The 26,139-nt window shown below is 44.3% G+C and overlaps 1 protein-coding gene and 1 non-coding gene across 2 annotated transcripts in view; one reads left to right on the plus strand and one right to left on the minus strand.

Moving 5' to 3' along the window:
• Positions 1 to 26,139, minus strand: part of TMEM132C (transmembrane protein 132C) — a 452,167-nt gene that overhangs the window by 223,515 nt on the left and 202,513 nt on the right. The gene's annotated exons all lie outside the window — the stretch shown is intronic.
• TRNAG-UCC lies at positions 16,332 to 16,404 on the plus strand. The gene has a single exon. It is a non-coding gene; the product is annotated as a tRNA-Gly (tRNA).

Consider the following 26,139-nt stretch of genomic DNA (forward strand, 5'->3'; position numbering starts at 1 on the left):
AAAAAAATAAAAAAAAGAAACAGGCTTCAAAAAAAAAAAAAGGCACCCTTGGCTGTCTCATCTGAAAAATGGGTCTTTTAACTGGAAGAGTTCTTATCACTAAATGAAATAAGGCAGTGAGAGTCCCTGGCATTAAGTAATCACTAAAGAAAGGAAAATGATTAGCCTTGACAAATGATCTCATGGGATAGAAGGACCAGATACTATTATCTTTATTATACAGATTCTGAGTTAACAACTGGGACTTAGGGACTTTGCTAGAATACCATCATCAGATAGGACCAGAGTTAGTTCTTTCTTTCATTTTCTTTTTTCAGAACTAGTTCTAAAACCCCATTCTCTTGATTTATATTCAATTTTCTTCCCACTCCACTACTTAGGCTCTTTACATTGTGACTGATTTGTGATTTAGAGGTGACCAGTAGGTATATACACAATAAAGTGGCTCCGGATATTCTAGATAAAAAGAATTTGTTGTGATCTGCCATTATTCAATGTGACAATCACAAACCACTGTTGATCTCACAGAGAATGACTTAGTGCATCCACTGACCTTGCCTCTAGCTGATTCCACTGAGACGCAAGGTCAGTGGACCCCCTGACGAGTCGGGCTAGTCTCTACATAAGCCAAACACAAGGTGAGTCTAGAAGTCACCTTGACCTGAGCTAGTTCTTGAGACAACGCCAAGAACGTTTTTCTTGGCTGAAAAACTATTCTCTTTCATGGGCGTTTGATTAAGAGAACTGAATGTTCACTGAGATATAAGGACTTTCTTTCCCCAAACACCTTCTCTACCCGCTTTCCATTAATTCTTATGGCTCTGCACTTCATCCCTTATTGGAATTCTATTTAGAAAGAAAGGGTAAAATGAGAACATCCAGTCTTAGACTGTGAGGGGATGGTACCCAGTCTTTTGAAGGTCTTGACACACTTTCAAACACTACAATCTTGGTACTGTATAAATACAGACCTCTAGGTTCTTTATAGATTGTTTGTTTGCTCAAAAATCATGTTTCAGAATGTTGTAAAAAAAAAAAAATCCCAGTTACCACCCTATTCCCTCGGTGGCCCTCTACAAAGGCCTGCTTTTTGGGTACCCTACCCATCAAGCCTAAGATGTTCACAATACAAAGATTTTACATGTTCTAGTACATCTGTGATTTTTGTTAGTATTAGCTTGTGTTTATATCTCACAAGCCTGTCCCACACTCCTTATCACAATTGCTCAGCTCAACATCCATCCCATAGGTGTCATGGTACCATGACAGTAGCCGGTGTAGCCTTGGTGCTACAGCAGTTATGATCTACTGTACACAACCCACGACAAGGGACCGTGCCTCATTCAGCTTTTATTCTCTGTGCTTTTCTTCTCCTTTTCTCCCTTCTTTTCCTCCTTACATCACTGTGAGCACAGCCAGCAAGGAGGCAATGAAAGATGGGCTGGAATAAGGAGCTACAATTTCATCACTTGAGGATGTCAACATCAGCCTTGGCAACCCTCACACAGCAGGAAAATACGCTCAGAGGAAGTGCTGATGGGAAGGAGATGCAGGAGGGAGGAAAAGTTGGGGAGGGAGGCTGAAACCAGGCATCTGCTCTTTGAGGGACCAACCCTGCTCCTCCGAGTTCTTGGTCTTTTCAAGGAACTGTGTGGTTTGGAGCTCTCCAAGGTACATTGAGTTAACAGCCTTGAAGAGCTATTAACCCTAATCCTCAACAAGCGTTTGTGAATTCAGACAGTTCAGTTCATGATGAACTGGAGCCTTCATCAATGGAGCTGGGACAAATGGCACTCAGATGAGAACTGAAAAGAGAATTTTATTTATAAAAGCCACTCTGATACAGATCTTTTTGGTTTTGTTTGGAAAAGGACTTGCTGAAGCTCAAACATTCATTCCATAAATATATATTAAGAGCCCTCTGCATCCTCAGTGCTGCAGACAAGATTCCTGCAATTTGCGGGGAGTGGGTTTCTGGCTGTTGGAGCAGATCACAAACAAATATATAGAAATATTTAAGTTGGCAGGTGGTCATAAATGCAATCATTTGATCCATCTGTCAGTCAAGGTTAACGGTCAAAGGACATCTGCCTAACAAGACTTCTTCACATGATGAAATAGTCTGCACTGTTCGATATGGTATCCACTAGCTACGATTTGCAAGCAGTGGGTGTAGATAGGGTAGGGGAGTTAGAGAAAGCGAGGTTCAGAAAAAGTACAAGACCGGCACTTTACAGGAATAGATCACCTTTAATGAGGCGAGAAGGGGTAGTGGTCAGATTAGTGAGCTGCTGCATTAACCCAAGAAAAGAGTGAGTATATATAGACACATGTGTGGAAATCTACTGTCTGAAGGGGGCCAGTTCTTCTCCAAGGTTGTTCGGATTAGTTCTCTCTTAAACAGCTGCGGCAAGGAATTCTGGAGATCGGCTAGAGGCTGGGACCAGCTGGGAGCTGGGCGTAATCAACCTTAATGTCCATTTTTTCTTCGGGTGAGAGAGTTCTTTGTTTTGCATAGAATGGTGGGGAGGAGCTGGAGGGGAGTTTTAACTCCAGGCTATTGTGAGCCGTAGACCTTTCTTTCAGCGGGTAAACACAGTCATCTTTTTTTAAAAGCTGGAGTATAGTTGCTTTACAGTGTTGTGTTAGCTTCTGCTATACAATGAAGTGAATCAGCTGTGTGTATACATACTTGCCTTCCCTCTTGGACCTCCTTTTCACACCGCTCCCCAGTCCAATCCCACCCGTCTGGGTCATGACAGAGCAGCAAGCTGCGCTCCCTGTATTACACAGCAGGTTCCCACTATCAGTATTTTACACATAGTATTGGATATACGTCAGCCTTGATCTCCCAGTTGATCCCATTCTCCCCTTCTCCCCATGCATCCACGTCTGTTCCCTGTGTCAGCAACTCTATTCCTGCCCTGCAAATAGGCTCATCTGTACCATTTTTTGAGACTCTACATATACGTGTTAATATACAATATTTGTTCTTCTCTGTCTGACTTCCTTCACTCTGCGTGACAGACTCTAGGTCCATCCATATCTCTACAAATGGTTCAATTTCATTCTTTTTTATGGTTGAATAATATTCCATGAATATACCCATCAACTATGGTAGAAGTATTTACACCACGTGAATTGTCAAGTGCTACAAATCAGGACTTTGTTTCTTCCCCCATGAGACAGTCAGCTGTAAACATTTATCTGTCTACCACTGTACGTGAGGCTGCTAAACATGTGACATGTACCTAGCGCAATGGAGTACCTGTGTTTTAAACTGAAAGTAGTTTTAACTTAGAGATGTGTGGCTAGTGGTTACTTTACGGATAGTGAAGGTCTAGACAGAAAGGCCAGTGGAGTCCATTTCAGACGGTGCTGTCAGAGAAGAGTTCTCTAATAGGCTGAAATTTGAATGATAGGAAGGGTTGAGTCCTGTGGCTCTATGAGAAAAGAGCATTCCTGGCAGAAAGAATAGTGTGTACAAAGGTCCTGGGGTAGAAACCTCCCAGGTCTGCTAACACATACTGGCCAGAGTGTCACTGCAGATGGCACAGACTAAGCTAGATGGAAAGCAGTAGGAGATGAGGTCAGACCCCTGTGAGAGACCAGATTAGGTAGGGCCTGGTTGGCTATGGAAAGGATTTTAGGTTTGCTTGTCTGAGTGAGATGAGGAAGTACGGGAGGATTTTAAGCAGAGGAGTAGCATAATCAGATATTTTAATATTACTATTTTAAAGACTCACTTTCCCTCCAGTGTTGTGGACAGAGTCTAAACAGTAAGGAGGAAGGTTGGTGTAGGTGAAAGGAAACCAACTAAAAGACTATTTCAGCTTCTCTCAAGCCAAAACTATAAACAGTCTGGGTTTCCATGGTATATCCATACAATGGAATAGTATTGAGCAGTAAAAAGGAATGAACTGCGGATACATGCAAGAAGGTGGACCAACATCGACATCACTCTGAGTGAAAGAAGCCACACACAGAGGGTGCATATGGTCCGATGCCATGGGTATGGAATTCTACAGGCAGGAAAAACTGACCCATGGAGTCAGACACCAGATTCATTCTGATTCATTCTAACAGAGAAAGCATGCATTGACTACAAAAGGGCATGAAGGAGCTTTCTGGGGTGATGTGAAAGGTTCTGTGTCTTGAAATGGAATATTACTCACCCAGAAAAAGGATGGCACAATGTTATTTGCAGCAACATGGATGGAACTAGAGATTATCCTATGAAGTGAAGTCAGAAAGAAAAAGACAAATACATAGAATATCACATTGGTGCAATCTAAAATATGCCACAAATGAACTTATTTATGAAGCAGAAACTGAATCACAGACATTGAAAACAGATTTATGGTTACCAAAAGGAAAAGCAGGGTGGGGAGGGAAAAATTAGGAGTTTGGGATTAGCAGATACATACTACTATATATAAAATAGATAAACAACAAGGTCCTACGGTACAGCACAGAGAACTATAGTCAATATCCTGTACTAAACCATAATGGAAAAGAATATTAAAAAGGATCATATAACAATCACTTAGCTGTACACCAGAGACTAGAACATTGTAAATCAACTCTACTTCAACAACAAAAGATTCTGTGTCTTGGTGGTAGTGGTTGTTTTTCAGTCACTAAGTGTCCTGATTCTTTTGTGATCCCCATGCACTGTAGCCCACCAGGCTCCTCTGGATTTCCCAGGCAAGAGTACTGGAGTGGGTTGCCATGTCTTTCTCCAGGGGATCTTCCCAACCTAGGGATCGAACCTGTGTCTCCTGCATTGGCAGGTCGATTCTTTACTGCTGAGTCACCAAGGAAGCTTCATGTTTTGGTTAGCGGTTGTCAAAACTGGTTTATATGAGGTACTCAGATCTATGCATTTCACTGTTTGTTCATCATGTTTATTTTTTTAAAAAAGACTATCCAAAGTCTAGAAAGAGATAAAAATAGGTCATTCTTGCCTACTTGGTATGAAATTGCTAAAAAGTAGTTCGATTCCGGTTGAATTCTCCATTTGAGAGCTAGAACATCACCACAAAGGAAATCAGGGAAGGGGGTGAAATAAATGCCTTCCAAAGAGTGATATTAAGGGGCTCATTAGAACAAGGAGGAGGGGTGGGGGAAACATAGGAGGGGAAGCTCACTGAACTCCATAGAACCAGATACCGGCTCCATGCCGGACCCACGGCCACCTCAGGAAACTATCAATAAGGCATTACACCCCAGCTCCGTGCAAGGCCAGGCAGTCAGCCCAGCAGTTGCCCTGACCTGTGCTTCCTAATGGCTTCCCTAGTGGCTCAGATGGTAAAGTATTTGCCTGCAATGCAGGAGACCAGGGTTCAGTCCCTGGGTTGGGAAGGACCCCTGGAGAAGGAAATGGCAATCCACTCCAGTATCATTGCCTGAAAAATTCCATGGACAGAGGATCCTGGCTGGCTACAGTCCATAAGCTCGCAAAGTGCCCCCTGCACTTTTAGAATGTCCTGATGCCTTCTTCCTCCCTGTTGCTGGCAACTGGGTTTACGTAGTAAGTTTCCAGACTAGAGTAGAAATTCACACCCTCAGGAACATGATGGCTCCTTGATATTCTCTTTTTCTTGGATTTCACACCAGTTTCAGCACTGAATGTGCTGACTTGAGTATGTGCACACACTCATGTGTATCTAAAGCATCTAAAAATACACCCTGGCAAATCTACAATTATCTCGGCAGGTGTGGTAAATTCTCTGCAAACACTCAGTTCACACAATGAGATCGAGTGGTAGCCAAAACTCCCCCTGGGCTTTCCAAGGAGTGAGGGACCCTCCCTGTCCAAATCTCCTCTCCCACAGCATAATTTAGTTGTCATTGTTTCTTCAAAGGTGGTTTAAGAATATAAAAAGGTGAAGGAGAAAGAAAGAAGGCAGGTATGTTGTCAAGGAAACCAAAGTAGTAAGTCTTTTCAGTCTTGCTGACCCACAGAATCTGCAAGGCAAGGATTTGGAAAAATCCATTAGGCTAAACGTCTTGGAGGAAAGATGCCTTATTTGTTGGGACAGATGACTCTTAGCCCCTTTGCCTGTAGATACATGTTGGGTCCATTTTCACCCAATTCATTTTCATTCTGAGTGTCTAGTTTTGTGTATTCCCTGAATGACTTTTCTTCTACTTGAGAAATATTCGATTTCTCTAGATCCTGTCTCACTCACCAATGCTGTCAGTCTTGGAAAGTTGAAGACAGACATGCCCCACTAAGGCTGTGGTTTCTAAAGTCAGACAATGTCATCCAGGGCTCCAGATCAAGGTGACAAGGACCTTTGAAATAGTAATACTTTGATATAAGACCACGGAATATAAAACAACCAGGTGTGTCTACAATGGCCTCGTCATGCAGCCAACCTGACAAGATTCTAGGTCTTGAAGGTACAGCTGGGTGGACTCTATCTTCATGAATCATCCTGTTGTCCTATTTCTAAAATGAAACAGACCCACAATGTGTCAATCTCTGTCTCCTCAAATGAAGAGAAATCTCAAAGGGTGCGGGGAGAGGCCATTTTTTTTTTTTTGACTTGACATCTCAGATGTAACCTTGAAACGTTACATGCTATAAATATGATATACAGTTGCTATAAAAGGAAGAGAGGATAAAAATCAAAAGGAGGAGGAGGGAGAATGGGAAAAGGTTTTGCCACCCTGAGAAATCTCTTCCCCTTCCATCAGTGCATTAATGGGATTCAGCATGATGGTGGAAAAGGAGTGAATCAAAAGTTTTTAAACTTTTTAAATTTTATATTGGAGTGGAGTTGATGAACAATGTTGTGTTCCTTTCAGCGGTACAGCAAAGGGATTCAGATATACATATACACGTATTTGCTCTTTTTCAAACTTTTCTTGCATTTAGGTCATCACAGAATACTGAGCTGAGTTTCCTGTGCTATATAGTAGGTTTTGTTGGTTATCTATTTCATATATAGTAATGGGTATATGTCAGTCCCAAACTCCCAATTTAACCCTCCCCTCCCATCTTTCCCCTGTGGTAACCATAAGATTGTTTTCTGTGTCTGTGAGTCTGTTTCTGCTTGAGAATCACCAGTTTGGGAATTCAAAACTCTTCTGTGTCATCCTATGAAGGCTTGAGAGAAGAGGTTCATTACATCCTAGAGCAGACTTCTCAATCCTGGTACTGCTGACATTTGGGGATGGGGTTCTTTGTCACTGTGGGGGCCTCCTGTGCTTTGTAAGACGTTGGTATCCCCCCTCTGCCGCTCCCAGCCTCTACCTACCAGAAGCCAGCAGCATGGTGACAACCCAAAACATCTTCAGATATTTCAAAATTCCCCTGGGGAGCAAACTCGCCCCCCACCTCAACCTTAGACTTAGAACGTGGCCTTAGTACAATGTATGAGGTCAGTCTCAAAGCCCAGATGCCTTCTCCAGGATCGTCTTCTGATGGCCCAGGGGTTCTGCTCCAACTATTTGAAGTGTTTATTTTAGGAGCGAAAGACAGGAAAGCCTGGGGTGCTGTAGTCCACGGGGTCGCAAAGAGTCAGACATGACTTAACAACTGAACAACAACAATGAATTTTAGGAGAAAGTCTGTTTCTTGGGAGTTCACCTCTAGCTACTAAAAAGTCTCTCGTGAATTGAACTGAACTCTCTTTTGGAAACTTCTTTCTAAGGCTATTTTGTTTCCTATACAATAGCCTTTTTAATATTTGAGAATTGGTATTCTATCTACCACAAGAAGAACCATTACAAGACGAAATAAGAGATTGCGAGCAGGCGGAGGTCTGGGTGGGAGAGACAAGCAACATGCAGGAATAATGGGACTTCAGGAACACATGTGATGGCCCGCGGGGGTCAGCAAGCTCCTGGGAAATCTGCAAAGCCCATTTGCCACCTGCCTCCCACATCACACCGCTCCCACATCACCCCCCACTGAAGCTCTTCCCTAGAGCCACAGTCTCTGGCGGGAGTCCTCCTACATCTCTCTCTGCCTCCGCCCAAGTTCAAAACCTTGGCCACATCTGCGATCTGATAAAATTGGTCACACTGAGAAGTTAATGGGGAAAGCAGCTTAAAATGTCCTTCCCTCTGGGTCTCTGCGTTTGAAAGAGAACAGTCTGGAATCAGCACGACTTCCTCCAGTGGTATGCTGCTGAAAGTTTAACAACCGGCTCTCTGAAGGGGGGCTGGGTGGAGGGCTGGGGAGCAGACCAATGTCTTGCCTTTTTGCAGCATTTGTTAATTTCTGTCATGTAATTCCCAGCACAATGGAGTTCAGGGGGCTTCCCTGGTGGCTCAGCTGTAAAGAACCCACCTGCCAATCCAGGGGATGTGGGTTCAATCCCTGGGTTGGGAAGATCCCTTGGAGAAGAAAATAGCAACCCACTCCAGTATTCTTGCCTGGGAACTCCCAAGGACAGTGGAGCCTGGTAAGCTACAGTCCATGAGGGCGCAGAGTCAGACTAAACAATAACAATGGAGTTCGGACTGCCACCGTGAGGACACTGACCCAGAGCTGGGAAGGGATTTGGGAAGCATAGTATTTTCTCCCCTATTTGGATACAACAGATGTAACCATCTCAAGATCATGGAGAACATTAATTTACAGAATTATTATTGGGAAGGGGATGAGTTTTGATTATTTATGACCCTTGCTTTTCTTAATTTTCAAAATGTTTCATATTACACAATTTTAAGGTTTACTTTCCATTTACAGTTATTACAAAATCTTGGCTATATTCCCTGGGTTGTACATACATCCTTGAGCCCATCATACACCCAGCAGTTTGTAGCACCTGCCCCCCACTCCACAGCGCCCCACTCCCATGAGTAACCATTAGCTTGTTCTTAGGAGCTATTGATTCCCGCAAACCACGACTTTGATTCACACAAATGTATTTAACAAACAACCTATGAAAAGCTTATTCTGTATGACAGGCTATAGGTTCACCCACATTCCGAAAGAGAAAGACAAATATCGTGTATTACGGCACATATACGGAATTTAGAAAAATGGTACTGATGAACCTATTTTCAGGGCAGGAATAGAGACGCAGACACAGGGAGGATGAATTGAGAGAGCAGCGTGGGCATATGTACACTACCATGACGCAGACAGCTAGTGGGCAGCTGCTGGACAGCACACGGGGCTCAGCTTGGTGCTCTGTGATGGCCTCGAGGAGAGGGAAAGAGGGGTGGGCGGGAGGCCCAAGAGGGAGGGGTATATGTACACATGTAGTTGATTCACTCTCTTGTGCAGCAGAAACTAACACAGCATTGCAAAGCCATTATATTCCAATAACAAAGAAAAAAAGGTTACACTGGGTCAGACTCTGAATACTTTATCCCAATCCTCTTCATAGCAACTGTACTTTACAATCAGGGATAGAAAGGCTCTGGGAGTAGGGAACTTGCTGACATTCACACAGCTAAGTGCTGGTGCAGGGAAACCCAAGTGGTATATCTGCAGGGCTTTTCAAGGGTGGGGGGAGTTTTCGAGACTCCTTCAGTGTGTAGATAAACTGGGGACCCTTAACGGCTGTTCCTCCCCTGGAGTGAACATGATTTTTCACTCTGCCCCTTCTTCCCGTGCTCACTTATCCATCCACATATCCAGATACGCTGAGCTCCTGTTCTGTGCAAAGCTCTGTGCTGGGAAATGAGAGAGGCGTACACGCTCCCCAAGAAATAAGGGTCCCCGTGCTCAGGACTCTGAAGGAGGCCATTGTGGGAAACTTGGGGCCCTCCACTGCTAATGGAACACAGGCTTGTGCATGGTTAATTCTGCTTGGATGCAAAATATCTGCATCTGTTAATATCTGCTTGGATATTGTATGCATGCTCAGTCGTGTCCGACTCTGCGATTCCATGGATTGTAGCCCACCAAGATTCTCTGTCCATGGAATTTTCTAAGCAAGCAAGAATACTGGAGTGGGTTGCCATTTCCTCCTCTGGGGATCTTCCTGACCCAGGGATCGAATCTGAGTCTCCTGCATTAGCAGGTGCGTTTGTTGTTTTTTTTTTTTTAAACCACTGAGTTACCTGCAAAGCCCTTGGATGGGTATCTGGATGCTTAAATGTCTCATTTAAAGTAAAGAAAGCTTCTATCATGGCTGCAATGGCAAAAATTATTAAAGTAATAACAACAGCACTAATAATAACATCAGAAAAGTACTAAGATAACAGTTAAGGGCTCCTTTTGCCAGATCAAGGGGAGGTCCCACAGCAAGAGGGCTCTGTGGGCTTTTAAAGTGTATTGTTGTTCAGTCGTTTAGTCATGTCTGACTCTTTGCAACCCCATGGACTGCTGCACACCAGGCTTCTCTGTCCTTCACCATATGCCGGAGCTTGCACAAACTCATGTTCATTGGCTCGATGACGCCATCCAACCACTTCATCTGCTGTTGCCCCCTTCTCCTCCTGCCCTCAATCTTTCCCAGCATCAGGCTCTTTTCCAATGAGTCACCTCTTCACATCAGGTGGCCAAAGTATTGGAGTTTCAGCTTCAACATCAGTCCTTCCAATGGATATTCAGCATTGATTTCCTTTAGGATTGCCTGGTTTGATCTTGCAGTCCAAGGGACTCTCAAGAGTCTTCTCCAGCAACACAATTCAAAAGTATCAGTTCTTCAGCACTCAGCCTTCTTTATGGTCCAATTCTCACATCTGTACATAACTATTGGAAAAACCATAGCTTTGACTTGGTTCCACAGCTATAGACCTTTGTTGGTAATGGGATGACTTTACTTTTTAATATGGTGTCTAAGTTTGTCATAGCTTTCCTTCCAAGGAGCAAATGTATCCTAATTTCATGGATTCAGTCACTGTCCACAGTGATTTTTGAGCCCTAATACAAAATTAAAGGTTTAAAAAAAAATCTATTTGCCCAGCACAAGGCTGGGAGCTAGGAACAGTGATAAACAACCCAGGTTTGGGCCCCACCCCCTCTGAGCAGACAGAGAGGATCTATTCACAGATCCTTTTCAAAGAGCTGAAGTCTTTTCCGATAAATAACTGGCTGAAAGATGATGGATGTGCTTGAGTCATTCTTGCTCAAACAATTTGAATCAAGCATGCCAAATGCTCTTCCCGTTTTCTCCCACAGGCATGGGCATCCTCCTCCTGCCAGCCTGGTTCCACAGCTATGGACCTTTGTCAATAAATCAATGTCTTTGTTTTTTAATACACTGTCAAGGTTTGTCATGGACTTCCCTGGTGGCTCAGAGGTTAAAGCGTCTGCCTGCAATGCGGGAGACCTGGGTTCGATGCCTGGGTTGGGAAGATCCCCTGGAGAAGGAAATGGGAACCCACTCCAATATTCTTGCCTGGAGAATCCCATGGATGGAGAAGATTGGTGGGCTACGGCCCATGGGGTAGCAAAGAGTCAGACAAGACTGAGTGACATCACTTCACTTCAGGTTTGTCATAGCTTTCCTTCCAAGAAACAAGCATCTTCTAATTTCATGGCTGCAGTCACTGTCCACAGTGATTTTGGAGCCCCAATATAGAATAAAAAGTTAAAAAAAAATCTACTATTTGCTCAGCACAAGGATGGGAGCCAGTAGCAGTGATAAAAAAAAAAAACCTAGGTTTGGTCCCCACCCCCTCTAAGCCGACAAGGAGGATCTATTCACCTCCCGCCAGTCTGCTTCCACGTGGACTGGAGGCTGCTCAGGAGGCTGGTCAGGTCCATACCATTGACCGAGATGACAGATCTGGACCCTGAATGGTCATCTGGGGAGTGCCTGGGAGCGCTAGAAATTCAGCTCTGATGAGGCTCTCAAAGAAGAAAGGTTTCCTCTCACTTTATTCCGGGCATCCCAGGAAAGTTTCAATCTCTGCATTCACCAGGCCTAGAGCCCTAGCAGAGAGTGAGAACTTCCCAATTCCCCAGCTTCAGAAACAGAGAAGAAATACAGATTCAGCAAGGAAGGTCTAAACAGAATGATCATGGAAGCAGAACTGTATCAGATAAGATAGGTCCCACTGTCCATGAATTCTGGGAGGAAGGTCAAAGAGGAGATTTGGTTCACACTTCTTCCATCAAAAGTTTTCCTGGCAGAATTTTTCCCATCACTGAAAGGATCATTTTTATGTATAAGGCACTATTTACAGCCCTTAGAATACATTAGTTCTTTTTTATCCTCACAATATTCTCACATGAGAAGGACGTGATGAGACTGTCACCATCATTCCCATTGTATAGAAAGGAATACTGAGGTACAGAGGAGTTTAAGGTCATACTGTGAGTAACTAGCAGAGCCAGGCTTGTCCCAGCAAGTCTGGTTTCTGAATTTATGCTGTTAGATGGGGGTCAGCCAACATTTCCCGCAAAGTGGCAGATAATAAATATTTAAGGTTTCTTTGCTGCCACTACTAAATTCTGCCCTCACTGCATGAAGGCAGTCATTGCCAACACATCACAAATAAGCATGACTGGGTAAAACCTTATTTATAGACACCACAATCTGAATTCTATATAATTTTCACTTGTCATAAAATATCTTCTTTCCATTTTTAAAAAATCATTTGGAGATGCAAAAGCCATTTTTAGCTCATGGGCTGTACAAAACCAGGTGGCAAGCCAGATTTGGCCTGTGGGCCATGGTTTGCCAACCCTACTTTTTTTTTTAAGTAATTTTATTTATTTATTTTGGTTGTGCTGGGTCTTTGTCCCTGTGCAGGGTTCTTCCTAGTTGCGGCAAGTGGGAGTTACTCTTCATGGTCGTGGTGGCTTCTCTTGTTGCAGAGCAGGGGCTCTAGGCGCTCAGGCTTCAGCAGTTGCGCCACGTGGACTCACTAGTTGTGGTTCCCAGAGCACAGGTTCAGTAGTTGCAGCACAGGGATTTAGTTGCTCTGCAGCACGTGGGATTTTCCCGGATCATGAGTCAAATCCATGTCTCCTGCATTGGCAGGCTGATTCTTTACCACGGAGCCATCAGGGAAGTCCGTCTCCCTACTTTTAACCAATATGCTACGTTCCCCGTATTTAGACACTGAATGATTTGGATTTACTTGAAGGACACTGCCATAGACCAGCATGTATGCAATCTCCCTCTTACCTTGTTATTATGAGAATTCATAGCCACACACACAAAATGGAGAAAATAGATTACATCTCCAATATCCCCATCATCAACTACTACAGCCACTATCATGAGATCTTGGGATACAAGTAAGAAGTGCAGTGTAGACATGATTAAGTGAATCTGTGCATCTGATTCCTCCATGAGACCAATGGTTTTGCAGATAATTGATGCTCTAATTTAGAGACAGAAGTTTTCTTGGTGTGTTTAATGGTTGGCTGAGGCACTGTTTTACCACCTCCTGCTGAGCTCCAAACTGGTACCCAGAGCATCCCAAAGAACAAAACAGGTAAGAACGTCTCAGGTTGAGTCAGAAGCAGAAGGTGAGTGGAAACCGAATGCCCTCATCTGCCCCTGGGATAAAAGGAGAGTTGTGGGTAAGACAGCTGGAAACAACATTTCTGAGTGCTCCCTGGACCAACACACAGGAACGGAGTTCTGCCCTGAAAGGGGTCACCTGTCTATTACTCCCTTGTTAAGCCACACTGTCTCCTCCTGAAGTTAAAAGAGGCGGAAGTGAGCCTTTGCTAGTTTGCTTCACGATTTATTTTCCTTAAGAACCATAAGAGCTTAGAGATTAAAAGAAAAAAAAAAACAATCAGTGTTTTTCAATAAACAGCTGATGGCTAAATTGCGGATGGAAATGCAGTCGTAATCATCCCGAATGAGCATTCATTAAGTGTCTATCTGCATGTGGTACTGTGTGCGGGCTTTGAAGGAAATGATGCATTGACCTACTTTTCTCTGCCAGAGATGCTTCACCTGTTTGGGTTTCAAGTTGAGTCTGCAAACTGTGGCAACTTTGGAAAGAGCTACTCAGACACCCAGGGATGTAAGATGTCACTTGTAGGACTAAGGAAAAGCTGGAAGACATAGCAAGAAAGTATCTTAGTCTTAGCACACCATCATTTTCTTCTCTGAATAAAACAGACCTGTAAGGACTTCCCTGGTGGTCCAACAGTTAAGAATTTGCTTGCCAGTGCAGGGCACAAGGGTTTGATCCCTGGTCCAGGAAGATCCCACATGCCACAGGGCAACAAGGCCCTGCAACTGATGCCTGGCTAGAGCCCGGCAGCTAGAGAAGCTGCCACAATGAGAAGCCCATGCACCACAACCAGAGAGTAGCCCCTGCTTCCTGCAACTAGAGAAAGTCTGCAGCAACAAAGACCCAGTGTAGCCAAAAATAAATAAAAAGAAAAACAAAACAAAAAAAAACTCTAAACAAATAACAGCAACAACAAAACAGATGCATTATTTAAGAGCACAGTCCCATCAATCTTCATCATGGTGGGACCAAGACCCGCCTCCCCTTTAGAAAGCCTTCTCATCATCAACTGGCAGAATAGTCTAGACAGCGTTGCTTGCCTAATTCTTTATCCCTTGCTGGAGCCCTGTCATGTGGTTTGCAGCACCTTTCCAACGAGTGGATGGTGAGTGGTTTCTTTCCTAGTCTTCATATCTGACCTTGGTCATAGCAGCTCTAACAGAACAAGGTAGAAATGACCAGCCAGTCCCAAACTTTTACTTCAAGATGCCACGGAGGCTTTTGCTTGCTCCATTGTGGTCTGCTCTGCTCCAATATTGCCATGAGAAGATATCCCCAAACTAATTTGCTGGCCTCCAGAGGAGAAATACAATGCAAGAGGCATCTGCCCACCTGACGTCAGAGGGAGGCCAGCCAATATATCACCTGAATTTCTTGTCCAGCCAAATTTCACCACCAAAACAACAAATACATGTTATTTTAGGCAACCAAGTTTTTTTTTTTTTGGCGGCAGGGTGGGGCCGGGGAGGAAGAGGGTTTGTTACACAGCAGTGGCTAATTGATACATCAATGGACTTTCAGTTAAACACCAACAGAAAACAAATTTTCCTGGAGAAAATAACTGTGTTCTATTCTAAATCAAAGTGAAAGTGAGGCTTCATTTTATGTACAGGGTTGGATTTATTAGCATTTAAGCAGATAACTGAGAATTTGTCCTATACATCAGCAGTCCCCAACCTTTGTGGCACTAAGGACCAGTTTCATGGAAGACAATTTTTCCATGGATGGGTGGGGAATGGTTTCAGATGATTCAAGCACACTGCACTTTATTTCTATTATCATTACATCAGCTCCATGTCAGATCATCAGCATCAGATCCATGCTATAGACTGTGGAAAGTATCATAAAGTTCCTGACTTAGGGATTATGATATGTCATATATCCTTTCTGTTGCTGCTTAGTTGCTCAGTCGTGTCTGACTCTTGCAACCCCATGGACTGTAGCCTGCCAGACTCCTCTGCCATGGGATTATCCTGGCAAGAATACTGGACAGGGTTGCCACTTTCTCCTCCAGGGGAACTTCCCAACCCAGGGATCGAACCCATGTCTCCTACATTGGCAGGCGGATTCTTTACTACCAAGCTACCAGGGAAGTCCCAACATTTATATCCTTATATTATATAAACATCCAGTGTTTCTCAGTTCTGCCTGCACAACAGATTTATCTAAAGATCTGACACCTGGGCCCCCACACTCACGGATCAGGAATCCACTGCCATGGGGACAAGGCACTAATATTTTTTATACAGCTTCTTAAGTGATCCTGTAGCTCAGCTAAGGCTGAGATCTAAAGAGTTACAGTGTGATAGACTTTTAGAAAATTCTGTGTTTTTTCCCCCTTAATACTAAATGTATCTCACAGGCGCCCTCAATATCAGATAAGACAGCAAGTTTTTCCCTACATGATTTTATGATGTCGACAGAACATGTTCTGCTTCCAGGCTGGAGGCAACTGCGAGCCCCATGAGAAATGTTCCTTCTTTCATCCTCTCTCTCTCCTTAAAGTCTCCCAGAGTCATTAAGTGTCCTTCCGTGGCCTGACTTTCCTTCCGCGTGGCACACATTCTGACATGGGAGCATTTCTTCGTGCAGCCGTGTGAATGCTACGATCCTTCCCCAAACTTGCCAGGAGTGCTACCCAATCCCGGGAATGCAAACTCTGTATCTTGTGGGCACAGACGTGCAACTGCGCTGCTGTAGTTCCAAGTCAATGCATCAATGGCGATCATTTTCTGCTGCCCTGTGCCAGGCATCAGTGACTGAGGGCAGAGTGCAGGGCTTATCAGAGACCCGCTGGAAAGGTGGGTTTGCCCTTTGCTGCCTGCCAAGAGGGAGGCAGGAGGCACTCACTTGCTAACTCCCAACCCATTGTCCAGAAGGCGGCTTGATTTGTCGTCCAGATGAAGTTAAGAGACCAAAAGTCGGGGACTTCCCTGGTGGTTCAGTGGCTAAGACTCTGTGCTTCCAATGCAGGGGGCCCGGGTTCAAACCCTGGTCAGGGAACAAGATCCCATGTGCTGTAACTAAGACCTCATGCAGTCAAATAAATAAATAAATATATTAAAAAAAAAAAAAAAAAGAGACCAAAAGTCACTGGTAGGGCAGAGATTCCTCGAAGGCTTCTGAATCACAAGGAAGATATGGAAGTGACCAGAAACTAGCCTCCTATTACCCCAGTCAATCTCAATGTGCTTACTTGGTAGCTCTGGGCTCTGAGCCGGTAGTACCTCAGTTTCCTCACCTGTGGAATGGGATGCACAGGACCTACATCCATGAAGAGCTGGGACTCTTCGGTGATGTTACATATGCAACCCCTGAGCCTGTGTTGCTCCTGTTCTCACCCTGCTCATATTAGGTCCTCAACAGATGCTAGTTTGAAGAAAAGAGCTACAAAAATGTAGAAAAGAGAGACAGAGATAAGATTTGACGAGCTATCTGCCTTTTTTCTCTGTAGCTTGCTCCCTCCTGGAGAAAGTGGTCTTCAGTATAATCTCAAGCCTAAACAACTTCTTCATAATTTTATTTATTTATTCATGGCCGTGCAGAGTCTTCGTTGTTGCACGGGCTTTCTCAAGTTGCAGAATGCAGAGGCTGGCTACTCTGCAGTTGCAGTGCAGAGGCTTCTTATTGTGGTGGCTTCCCTTGTTGTGGAGCTCGGGTTCAATAGTTGTGATACACGGGCTCAGCTGCCCTGTGGCACCTGGAATCTTCTCGGACCAGGGATCGAACCGGTGTCTCCTACGTTGGCAGGCAGATGCTTAACTACTGAGCCACCAGGGAAGCCCCTAAACAACTTTTAAATACAGAGGTATAATTCATACACTGTGTAACTCACAATATTAAAGGATAGCCAGTGTGCATTAACATCTTCACAGAATTGTTCAACTCTTACCACTATCTCTATCCAAAGCATTCCATCAACCCTCTGCTCCCCGCAAAATAATCCTGTGCCTACCAGCAGGTCCCTCCCCCAGCTTCTCTTCCCGGCACCTGCAACCACTAATTTATACTTTCTGTCTCTTTGGATTTCTCTATTCTGGACATATGATATAAATAAGATTATGTATAAATGGAATGGAAATAAATACAGTGTGTGGCTTTTTGTGTCTAGCCTCAGCTTTATTTATCAAGAAAAAAAAAACTGCAAGTATCTTCCTGGATGCCCAAGAAATGACGTGTGGAAGGGGGTAGGGGGCTGTTGTGATTGGACGACCCACCCCTAGTCTTCTGACTGTGTTACCTGCTTCCTCCACCTGCTGGCTGCGTGCACTGGATTTGGGAAATGAAGTTCGTGTGGCTGAAACTCTGCCATGCTTTTCCCCCAGCTGCTCTGCAGAATCGTTACCTTATTCTCACCTCCTTGCCTCCTGCTCCTCACCATACGACCTCATTTTGGCTCTCCTGTGCTCTGGTGGGAAGGTAGCTGGACAGTCCACTGTCCTGAGTGGAGAAGGGTTCCACAGAAGGCATTGGGGCATTGGCTGACCACCATTCGCAAACATAAAACCCAGACACAGATGATTCTGGAGTTTTGCACCAAGCTGCTGTTTTCAAGAGAGGGGTGGTTTTTTGTTTTTTTTTTTTCCCCCTGAGATTTCCTATTTTTCACCAATTTGTGCAGCTTGCCATTGTGGAGTTTTCAACAGACCATGGCTCAAAGGAGAGGCGTAGTCATAAATCTGGAATTCATAACAAAAACAAGGGGTTGCACTGAGTGTCACAAACCGGCTATACTATAATTTACCTTCCAGGTATGTCAAATTTTCTCCACTTGAATGAGCGTTCTCATCGGGCATTCTAATTACTCTGACAAATATCAAAATATTACCTCTGTTGTCAATGTAATCTTACTTGAGAAAATGTGCTTGAATTTAGGGCTTCTCCAGTGGTTCAGTGGGTAAAGAATCCGCCTGTAATGCAGGAGACGCAGGAGACACAGGCGACGCGGGCTCGATCCCTGGATGGGGAACATCCCCTAGGGGAGGAAACAGCAACCTACTCCAGTATTCTTGCCTGAAAAAAATCCCATGGACAGAGGAGCCTGGTGGGCTGTGGTTCAAAGGGTCGCAAAGAGTCGAACACACTTTAAGAAGCATTGTTCTGCAGCTTTGTTGCAAATTAATTGCGTCTCCATTGAAGCTGAGCTGTTGGCAACTGGCTGCACTACACCCTTATGGATCAATGGTACCCTTAGCGGGAGGGATGCTTTTCTGAAGCATCACAGGATGTGCTAAAGGTAATCAAGAACTTGAGCTATAATTTAGGGAACTGAAGGTTTATCCAGGAACACAGACCACAGGGTCCAGAATGTCGGTGAATTCTCTCCAGGAGAAAACCTATTTGGCAATGATTCTGATAGTGGGGTCCCTGGACCAACAGCATTGGCATTACCTGTAAACTTCTTAAATAAACAAATTCCCACCCAAGGCTTGCCAGATCAGACACCGTGGGGCCAGACCAAGTAATCTATATTTCATTCTCAGGCAGGTTAAGCCCTTCAGAACATACTGATATTCACTCCAGTTTAGCGACCTCAGTTCTGAAGTTTTCTGACAGAATGATCCATCAATGCCAAGAAGTCGCATAATGGAGCTAAGACGCCAATCAAATAAGTTGTTATTAGCAGCATCAGCAGTTTTCAAGATGACATGACCTGTACTGGATGGAACAGTGACCCCCTAGAAGATAAGTCCATTTCCCAGATAACTGCAAATGTGACTTTATTTGGAAAAAGAGTTTTTGCAGATGTAATTAAGGATCGAAAGATGAGATCATCCAAGCTTATACAGGTGGGTCCTAAATCCATCAATGAGTGTCCTTTAAGACACATAGAGAAAAGGGGCCAGAAGGAAGAGAAGCCAGGTGACGATGGAGGCAGAGATGGGAGTGATGCAACCGCACACTGAGAAATGTCTGGAGCTACCAGAAGCTGCAAGAGGCAGAGGACAGATTCTCCCCTGGAGCCTTCAGAAGGAAGAAACTCTGCCAAGAACTTGATTTCAGGCTTTCAGCCCCCAGAACTCGTGAGAGAATACACTTCTGTTGTGTTAAGCCACCACGTAGAGGGTAATTTGGTACGGCAACTCTCAGAAACTAAACACACAGCCTGACCTGTGTATGACACAGAATCTTGGCTACATGAACCACAAGAATGGGACACCATGAGGTACTATTTTAAAACTAAAGGATGTAGGATGAGAAAAGCAGTTTTATGGTCATGTTTTCAAGGAGTCTAGGCATACTTGCTCCGATGAATCGAGGCTACTAACGTCTGAATGTCTGTGTCCCTGAAAAATTCATATTTTAAAAGCTAACCCCCTGGGACTTCCCTGGTGGTCCACTGGCTAAGACTCCATGCTCCCCAGGCAGGGAGGTTGGGTTTGATCCCCAGTCAGGAACTAGATCCTACCTGCCTGAACTAAGAGTTCATGTGCCGAAACAAAGGTCAAAGATCCCGCATGCCACCACTAAGACCCGGCACAGCCAAAACAATTAGAAGTTAAAGAAGAGGTAAATAAACATATTTCTTTTAAACAAGCTGACTCCCCCCAGTGCGACTGTATTTGAGGTGAGCCTTTGGTGGGTGATTGAGTCATGAGGGGGAAGTCCTCGTGAATGAGATTAGCATTCTTATTAAAGAGAAGCCAGGGAGCTCTCCTGCTGTCTCAATATGGGGACACAAAGAAGATAGCCATTCATGAACCAGGAAGTGGGTCTTCTCCAGACACTGAATCCACAGGTACTTTGACCTGGGGCCTCCAGTCTCTAGAACTGGGGGACATAGATGTCTGTTGTACAAGCACCAGGTCTGTGATATTCTCTGAGAGCAGCATCAACAGACAAAGGCGAAGGTCAAAGCTGGGCCTTTGATGCTTGTGGTCCTCTGGCCCTGCTCTGTCCCATAACTGGGTGTCAGTCGCAGAGTTTCCTAATATCAGCATCGAATCATTCCTCCTTGAAATTCACAGCAGGGATGCGACATGAATCGTTAACACAGAAAACACGATATACTGAGGACCCAGCTTGACATCATCGAAGCTTTTGCCAGTTGTTCAGCTGCACCCAAGTTCTCAGCCCACACGTGGAAGGAGAGCTGTCAGAAGTGGACTTTCCCCAGCTGTACAATATCAACATGAACTGGATAGAAGGTAGGGAGAAACTTCCGTCTACACCCCCCACCCCAGAGTCCCTGTGTAATGGGGCTCTGAGAGGTCCAGGAAGAGCCATAATTCCCTTTGATTAGAGGAATATTTTCCAAGCTTGTGTGGCTGCAGGTCCTTTCTGCCCAAGAACTCCTAGCACCCTGCAAAGCATGTGTGTTATCTGAAACAGACAGGGGACGTTGCGGAAGATTATACTGCTTACTTATCAGCAGGGTTACAGGCACAGAGATACAGCGGGCTACCAAGAGTTTTTTTGTCTTACTTTTTCCCATTGCTCCAAATGCCAATCCCACACACCGTGTCATCAATTGGCCCAGAAGCTCATTAAAAGCAGGATACCACTCTCCTCCTAGAGAGTTAACCTCAAAATGCCCTGAAGACATCAGCAACTCCCAGGCAACCTGTGTACATGTGTGTGCATGCGTCTGTGTGCCCACTCAGTCGTGTCCAACTCTTTGAGACGCCATGGACTGGAGCCAAGCAGACTCCTCTGTCCATGGAGTTTCCCAGGAAAGGATACTAGAGTGAGTTGCCATTTCCTACTCCAGGGAATCTTCTTGATCCAGGGACTGAACCCACGTCTTTTATATCTCCTGCATTGGTAGGCAGATTCTTTACCACTGAGCCACCTGGTAAGCCCAACCTGTGTGCATATCGAGGAAATGCCATGAAAGAAGGTGAAAGTGAAAGCCCCTCAGTCATATCCGACTCTTTGCGACCACATGGACTATACAGTCCATGGAATTCTCCAAGCCAGAATACTGGAGAGGGTAGCCTTTCCCTTCTCCAGGGGATCTTCCCAACCCAGGAATCGAACCTGTGTCTCCTGCATTGGCAGGTCGATTCTTTACCCACTGAGCCACCAGGGAAGCCCTGGTATGAAGATATATTCATTGATATATTCATTGAAGATATATTTCATTGGTATCACCCCTAAACCATCTCATTCATCTTATCCTCTGGTTGGACAGCATCACTGATTCAATGGACATGAGTTTGAGCAAACTCCAGGAGTTAGTGAAGGACAGGGAAGCCTGGCATGCTGCAGTCCATGGGGTCACAAAGAGTCAGACACGATTTAGTGACTGAACAACAACAAACCCCCAAACCACCCCCAGTCTATAGTTACACAGCCTGGTTTGATTTTCAGGGTACTCATTCCACATTCTACCAAATATTCCCAAATTTCCTAGTTTACTGATGCCAGAAATTGACCATTAAACTGCCCTCTTTAGTTTTTGTTTTATTTATATTATTCGACAGAGGAATTACTTCAGGGTCAGATACTTTGAGGCTCGATTTGTTCAATGTTCAACACAGCCCTACCAGGAAAGGATGAACGTTATTCCCATTTTACAGATAAGATGACTGAGGCACAGAGAGGTCAAGCAGCTTGCCCAAGGTCACAGTCAGAAAGTGTTGGCATCTGTATCGCATTTCAGGCAGTCTGACCCCAGGATCTGTGCACATAAGCACTATACTGTATGACGCTGCTTCCTGCTCAAAATGTTCCTCCCATTTTAAATCTGTCTGGTAAAGATAACTTTAAAAACTCTTATCTCATACATCTATCTCATTCCTAGCAATGTTCAGATTTAGGAGCAAGGCTTGACAACACCCTCTCATTTTGTTCAGAAGATTGAAGACCAAGATTCAGACAGAAGAATTAATCTTATAAGCCAACCCCTCAGCCAGGGATAGTCTTCCCTTCCAAATCCTCAAATCAATGCCATAATATCTTGGCTAGAGAGACCAAACACACAAAATACAAAATGAAGGGAAATAAGAGTGAAGGGTTTAAAGCAAGAGTTCTCACCTGAGGGTGATCATGCCCCCCTGGGGAACTCTGCCATGCCTGGAGAAATATCTGGTGGTCTCTACACTGGCATCAAGCTTGTAGAGGCCAAGGATGCTGCTAAGCATCTTTAATGCATAAGATCAAGAAATACCTGATTCAAAATGTCAACATTGCTAGGTTGGGAAGCCCTGTTTCAAAGATTACTTGTAACACAGTCCACTGCAGAAAAATCTAAGTTCAGAAGAGATGATTGATTACTTTTGTAAACATTGTACTGAAATGCAGCATACTCCTTTGTTTAGTGTAGTAGTGTTGGTTGCTCAGTCATGTCCAACTCTGTGACCCTATGGACTGTATCCCGCCAGGTTCCTCTGTCCATGGGATTTCCCAGGCAAGAATACTGGAGTGGATTGCCATTTCCTTCTCCATGGGATCGTCCCAACCCAGGGATCGAACCACGCCTCCTGCACTGCAGGCAGATTCTTTACCGTCTGAGCCACCAGGGAAGCCTGACATTTGTTTATGCCATTTGTCTATGGCTGCTTTTGAAATCTGATGGTGGAATGGTACTTTGGACAAAGACCCTCCAGTTAACAAAGATAAAAATATGTGCTATTTGGCCCTTTACTCCCAGAAAAAGTTTGCCCACTCAATGCAAGGGGTCCCTCAAAATTTGAACAGTGTTCCTCTTAATGGTAAATTCAATCTAACAGAGTCTACCTGCTGTAACCCCCACCAGCTCAGCTGGGTGTGCCTCATGGAATCAATGGGATCTATTGAGCTCTGATCGGGATCTGATAGGCTCTTCAACGTTTGCGTGATTAATCCATCCTTGCATTACTGCTGCTGCTGCTGCATTACTAGCTGAATCAGTAACTGCAGTAGCCCTCTTCATCCTTTTCTCTGCTCTCTTGCATATTTCCCTTTCCAATTAGCAACTGTTGGAAGACTGGCTCGCCAAGACCAGGAGGTAACAGAGAAGCGCATGATTAACAAGCCATTAGAAGATGCTTTAGCCCCTGCCTGCGCTAAAAAACCAAAGAGAAATCAATTAACCTGGGCAGAAACTGGTCCCGGGAACCACAGGAAATTCAGACAGAAGGCAACAAACGTTTCTCCTCTGTCAGAGTTCACTGGTTTGGAATCATCTGTCATCACCAGGACAGAGTGGCTAGTCAGCAAAGCCACTGTCTCTGCCTCGGTGGATGACCTTTTCCCTCTTCTCATCACCCAGCAAAAATGAAATGAATAGCCACTGGCCAACCTGGCATCCTGCCCGTCTGCACTCCACTCCAGCTTCTCAAAAGCTGGTCCCATCAGGACCCAGGATTTTTCAAATCAGTGTTTTTCCAATGGCAGGCCATTCTGGGTTTTGAAATCAATTTAGTGGTTGTCAAGCAGCCTTTTATAAGGAATGAAGGAGAACAGGTAGAAAAAAATACCAGTTTCTTGCACAAAGCAAAAGTATATATTGTTTTGTGAAACTTGATTTTTAGATATAAACAAGCACATTCATATATATAGGCATGTGTGTGTGTATGTGTATATCTATATATGTATATATAGATAGATATACACAAATGTATATATATGTGTAAAGACAAACACTCAAAGACATTATAAAAGAGCACATTTGATATATTGTTTTGTACACTCACACTTGTATCTGTGTTCTAAGTCATAAGATAACATGTGTTTCGGTTTTTAGTATTATTTGTAGCATTTATTTTTAATTATAAGGTAACACATGAATTTATTTTCTTTATAAAAATGCTACAGTGTTTCCGACTCTCTCTTCTTCCCAGGTAACTCTTCCTGTTGGTTAGGTGTGGACATTTCCAGATGGTTTCTAATGTATTTTATTCTATTTATTTTAACCATTTTTAATTGAACTATAGTTAATTTATAACACTGTCCGTTTCAGGTGTATAGCAAGTGATTCAGTTACTATATATATACATATATATGTATATATATATATATTCTTTTTCAGATCCCCTGGAGAAGGAAATGGCCACCCACTGCAGTGTTCTTGCCTGGGAAATCCATGGACAGAGGAGCCTGGCAGGCTACAGTCTACGGGGTCGCAAAAGAGTAGGACACGACTTGGTGACTAAACAACAAAATAGGTGGTACACTTGATAATTTGGGAAATCTCAACCTTGCTCAGCCTTCCCCACTGATGCTCTCCTGTGGCTGTCAGAGTGATGGAGGGAGGGGTGGGTTAAGAGTTTGGGGTTAGCAGATGCAAACTATTACATATAGGATGGATAAACAATAGGCCCTACTGTATAGCACGTGCATGCACAGGAAACTATATTCAACATCCTGTGATAAACCATCAAGGAAAAGAATATGAAAAATAAGTATATATACACATATATGTGTTTACATATATATATACATATATATATGTGAATCACTTTGCTATACAGCAGAAATTAACACAACATTGTCAATTGACTCTACTACAATAACAACAAAAATTTTTTTATTAAATCTTATCAGTCCCCTACTCTATTGCTTCCCTGTGTTCTCAGGAGAAGGTCCAAGCCCCTGACCCCCGCCCTGCCCCTGCCTCACTAGAGCCCCCTTCACCAGGGCTTCAGGCATCACCCCTAACTTTCCATCACCCCTAACTTTCCATCACCCCTGTCACCGAAGACTTGTCTTTCTGTTTGGACCACTCTTTGCCCAAGCAACACCTTCACCCTGCTTTCTAAGTATTCCCCTGAACAGCTGGGCTAGCACCCGCTCAACCTTGGACATAAACCAGCATCGCATCTTCAGCAGATATTCCCCTACCCTTTGCTGCCTCCTCGTAGAGCCAGACCCTCCCATTCACACCTAAACAACACCCATATAGCCCCTTTGCACGCCACTGTATTTGTGCGCCCATTGGATCTACTCCTGTCTCTTCCACTGGGCTGTAAGCCGCACGGGGGTAGGGACAAACAATGACGGGCACACATCACATGTCTGTTGGATGAATGGACAGACGGATGGACAGATGCAGGTGTCTTTTTACGGGAGCAGAAACAGAGGGTTGGAGCGAGCGAAGGCTTGTCTCTAACGCAGCTCCTCAGAGGCCACAAATTAGAACTCAAATCTCGGCTTCAGATCCTGCTCTCTCCGACATGCCATGGCTCTTCACAGAAACCTGAAAAGCATTCAGGCAAACCATCCAAGAATTTCTTCCAAATTAGCCCCAGGCCAGTGTTCGGAAGGCCTCTGCTTCCTCGGAGCCCAAAATCTGAGCCTGAGTCCTGCTACTGAGAGGCTTAGAGGGCAGCTTGGAGAATATTAGTTCCAGTTCACGGGATAACAACAAAAACGAGAAAGAACGGCAAAGAAAACAAAACTTAGCTCAATTGGCTCACAATCCCCCGTAACAATCAGCCTCTGATTAGCCACCTCATTAAAATATAAACTAATTTAATTCAATCATTTAAGCAATAGCCCAAGCTGGCACAGCCGTTATCATCAAAAACTCCATAATGTTCACCCTCTACAAGACATGACAATTTGGCGTTTTTTATTAAGAATATGAATTTCCTGCTGGTGCGGGGAAGAAAATCTCTGGCAGCTGCTGTTTCCCCATTGTCCCCGCGTGCCAACAGCATCTTTCTCTAATTTCTCAAACAAAGCGATTAAGGAAGAAGCCACCCAAACACACCCGGAGTATGAGATGAGAGCGGGCGTAAACAGTTCCTAAGGAGGATTTTCTTTCCAAATTAGCAATGTGTCTGACACTTGCATTATAAATGCGGCAAACGC

Source organism: Cervus canadensis, chromosome 1 (assembly GCF_019320065.1).
Source record: "Cervus canadensis isolate Bull #8, Minnesota chromosome 1, ASM1932006v1, whole genome shotgun sequence".
Lineage (NCBI taxonomy): Eukaryota > Metazoa > Chordata > Mammalia > Artiodactyla > Cervidae > Cervus > Cervus canadensis.